Here is a 2,500-nt window from a genome sequence, read left to right as displayed (position 1 = left end):
GTTCCCATATGGTCTAGCGGTTAGGATTCCTGGTTCTCACCCAGGCGGCCCGGGTTCGACTCCCGGTATGGGAATGAGCATTTTCCTAAGCTTGCAACTACATCGAAAGACCCTCTGAATTAAGATAGCGCTCAAAAAGTTCATAAAAGTATCATTCAGGCTTGCCGTCTACAAGAGCACCTTTGCTTTTTCATCAAGAATGCCGTGACCCGGATTCGAACCGGGGTTGCTGCGGCCACAACGCAGAGTACTAACCACTATACGATCACGGCGACATTCACGAGCCAGGTAGGAGTCGAACCTACAATCTTCTGATCCGTAGTCAGACACGTTATCCATTGCGCCACTGGCCCTGTGTGAGAGGTTGCCACTAATCATGCTCCCCATTTTGGACTTTTGCTACGCTCGCAGCCATATTCAAAGACCTCAACACGGTTGCTTTTAGCCCCTAGCCAAAACCCTTCTGCCTTGTTTGCTACCTTTCCATATTATCCAGTATCGTTTCGGTATTGAATGGCAAAGAGCAGTGCCTATCCAGTTAAGGCGGAGGGAAAAAACAAGGATAGATCCATGCCCCGTGTGAGGATCGAACTCACGACCTTCAGATTATGAGACTGACGCGCTACCTACTGCGCTAACGAGGCATCTTGCATGTGATTGGTTGTTGCCGTCCAGAGATAAGATGGAATTCTGTAAGCACAAAACTTCTTTTTTTTTTTTTTTTTTTTTTAATATGTACATGTATATATCTACATATATTGGAAAGTTTAAAGCAAGCTGTGAAAGCAACTTTTCTCATATGGTCTAGCGGTTAGGATTCCTGGTTTTCACCCAGGCGGCCCGGGTTCGACTCCCGGTATGGGAATGAGTGTTTTGCTAAGCTTGTGCCTGCATTCAAAGGCCTGCACCTTTCTTGCAGAATTAAGCGGCTTAGTTTGCAGATGCTCTTGGCAGCCAAAAATGCTGCGCTAACGAGGCCACTTGCAAGTGGTTGTTGATGCCATCCATGCTTAAAAATGAGTTTTCAAATCATGAAACTGATTTTTTTTCTACTTATTACTGAAAAAGGGTCTCAGCGGTTCCCATATGGTCTAGCGGTTAGGATTCCTGGTTCTCACCCAGGCGGCCCGGGTTCGACTCCCGGTATGGGAATGAGCATTTTCCTAAGCTTGCAACTACATCGAAAGACCCTCTGAATTAAGATAGCGCTCAAAAAGTTCATAAAAGTATCATTCAGGCTTGCCGTCTACAAGAGCACCTTTGCTTTTTCATCAAGAATGCCGTGACCCGGATTCGAACCGGGGTTGCTGCGGCCACAACGCAGAGTACTAACCACTATACGATCACGGCGACATTCACGAGCCAGGTAGGAGTCGAACCTACAATCTTCTGATCCGTAGTCAGACGCGTTATCCATTGCGCCACTGGCCCTGTGTGAGAGGTTGCCACTAATCATGCTCCCCATTTTGGACTTTTGCTACGCTCGCAGCCATATTCAAATACCTCAACACGGTTGCTTTTAGCCCCTAGCCAAAACCCTTCTGCCTTGTTTGCTACCTTTCCATATTATCCAGTATCGTTTCGGTATTGAATGGCAAAGAGCAGTGCCTATCCAGTTAAGGCGGAGGGAAAAAACAAGGATAGATCCATGCCCCGTGTGAGGATCGAACTCACGACCTTCAGATTATGAGACTGACGCGCTACCTACTGCGCTAACGAGGCATCTTGCATGTGATTGGTTGTTGCCGTCCAGAGATAAGATGGAATTCTGTAAGCACAAAACTTCTTTTTTTTTTTTTTTTTTTTTTTAATATGTACATGTATATATCTACATATATTGGAAAGTTTAAAGCAAGCTGTGAAAGCAACTTTTCTCATATGGTCTAGCGGTTAGGATTCCTGGTTTTCACCCAGGCGGCCCGGGTTCGACTCCCGGTATGGGAATGAGTGTTTTGCTAAGCTTGTGCCTGCATTCAAAGGCCTGCACCTTTCTTGCAGAATTAAGCGGCTTAGTTTGCAGATGCTCTTGGCAGCCAAAAATGCTGCGCTAACGAGGCCACTTGCAAGTGGTTGTTGATGCCATCCATGCTTAAAAATGAGTTTTCAAATCATGAAACTGATTTTTTTTCTACTTATTACTGAAAAAGGGTCTCAGCGGTTCCCATATGGTCTAGCGGTTAGGATTCCTGGTTCTCACCCAGGCGGCCCGGGTTCGACTCCCGGTATGGGAATGAGCATTTTCCTAAGCTTGCAACTACATCGAAAGACCCTCTGAATTAAGATAGCGCTCAAAAAGTTCATAAAAGTATCATTCAGGCTTGCCGTCTACAAGAGCACCTTTGCTTTTTCATCAAGAATGCCGTGACCCGGATTCGAACCGGGGTTGCTGCGGCCACAACGCAGAGTACTAACCACTATACGATCACGGCGACATTCACGAGCCAGGTAGGAGTCGAACCTACAATCTTCTGATCCGTAGTCAGACACGTTATCCATTGCG

The 2,500-nt window shown here is 46.4% G+C and overlaps 9 non-coding genes across 9 annotated transcripts; 3 read left to right on the top strand and 6 right to left on the bottom strand.

Annotated features, from left to right (window-relative positions):
* Positions 1-2: 2 nt before the first annotated feature.
* Positions 3-74, top strand: TRNAE-CUC (transfer RNA glutamic acid (anticodon CUC)). Its single transcript has one exon. It is a non-coding gene; the product is annotated as a tRNA-Glu (tRNA).
* A 126-nt stretch (positions 75-200) lies between these two features.
* Positions 201-272, bottom strand: TRNAH-GUG (transfer RNA histidin (anticodon GUG)). The gene has a single exon. It is a non-coding gene; the product is annotated as a tRNA-His (tRNA).
* A 299-nt stretch (positions 273-571) lies between these two features.
* TRNAM-CAU (transfer RNA methionine (anticodon CAU)) lies at positions 572-644 on the bottom strand. Its single transcript has one exon. It is a non-coding gene; the product is annotated as a tRNA-Met (tRNA).
* A 436-nt stretch (positions 645-1,080) lies between these two features.
* TRNAE-CUC (transfer RNA glutamic acid (anticodon CUC)) lies at positions 1,081-1,152 on the top strand. Its single transcript has one exon. It is a non-coding gene; the product is annotated as a tRNA-Glu (tRNA).
* A 126-nt stretch (positions 1,153-1,278) lies between these two features.
* On the bottom strand, positions 1,279-1,350 carry TRNAH-GUG (transfer RNA histidin (anticodon GUG)). Its single transcript has one exon. It is a non-coding gene; the product is annotated as a tRNA-His (tRNA).
* Positions 1,351-1,358: 8 nt separating this feature from the next.
* Positions 1,359-1,431, bottom strand: TRNAR-ACG (transfer RNA arginine (anticodon ACG)). The gene has a single exon. It is a non-coding gene; the product is annotated as a tRNA-Arg (tRNA).
* A 218-nt stretch (positions 1,432-1,649) lies between these two features.
* TRNAM-CAU (transfer RNA methionine (anticodon CAU)) lies at positions 1,650-1,722 on the bottom strand. Its single transcript has one exon. It is a non-coding gene; the product is annotated as a tRNA-Met (tRNA).
* A 437-nt stretch (positions 1,723-2,159) lies between these two features.
* Positions 2,160-2,231, top strand: TRNAE-CUC (transfer RNA glutamic acid (anticodon CUC)). Its single transcript has one exon. It is a non-coding gene; the product is annotated as a tRNA-Glu (tRNA).
* A 126-nt stretch (positions 2,232-2,357) lies between these two features.
* Positions 2,358-2,429, bottom strand: TRNAH-GUG (transfer RNA histidin (anticodon GUG)). Its single transcript has one exon. It is a non-coding gene; the product is annotated as a tRNA-His (tRNA).
* Positions 2,430-2,500: the final 71 nt, after the last annotated feature.

Source organism: Eleutherodactylus coqui, chromosome 2, assembly GCF_035609145.1.
Source record: "Eleutherodactylus coqui strain aEleCoq1 chromosome 2, aEleCoq1.hap1, whole genome shotgun sequence".
Classification (NCBI taxonomy): domain Eukaryota; kingdom Metazoa; phylum Chordata; class Amphibia; order Anura; family Eleutherodactylidae; genus Eleutherodactylus; species Eleutherodactylus coqui.
Note: the sequence above shows the minus strand (reverse complement) of the source record. Positions and strands in the feature narration are given on the sequence as shown.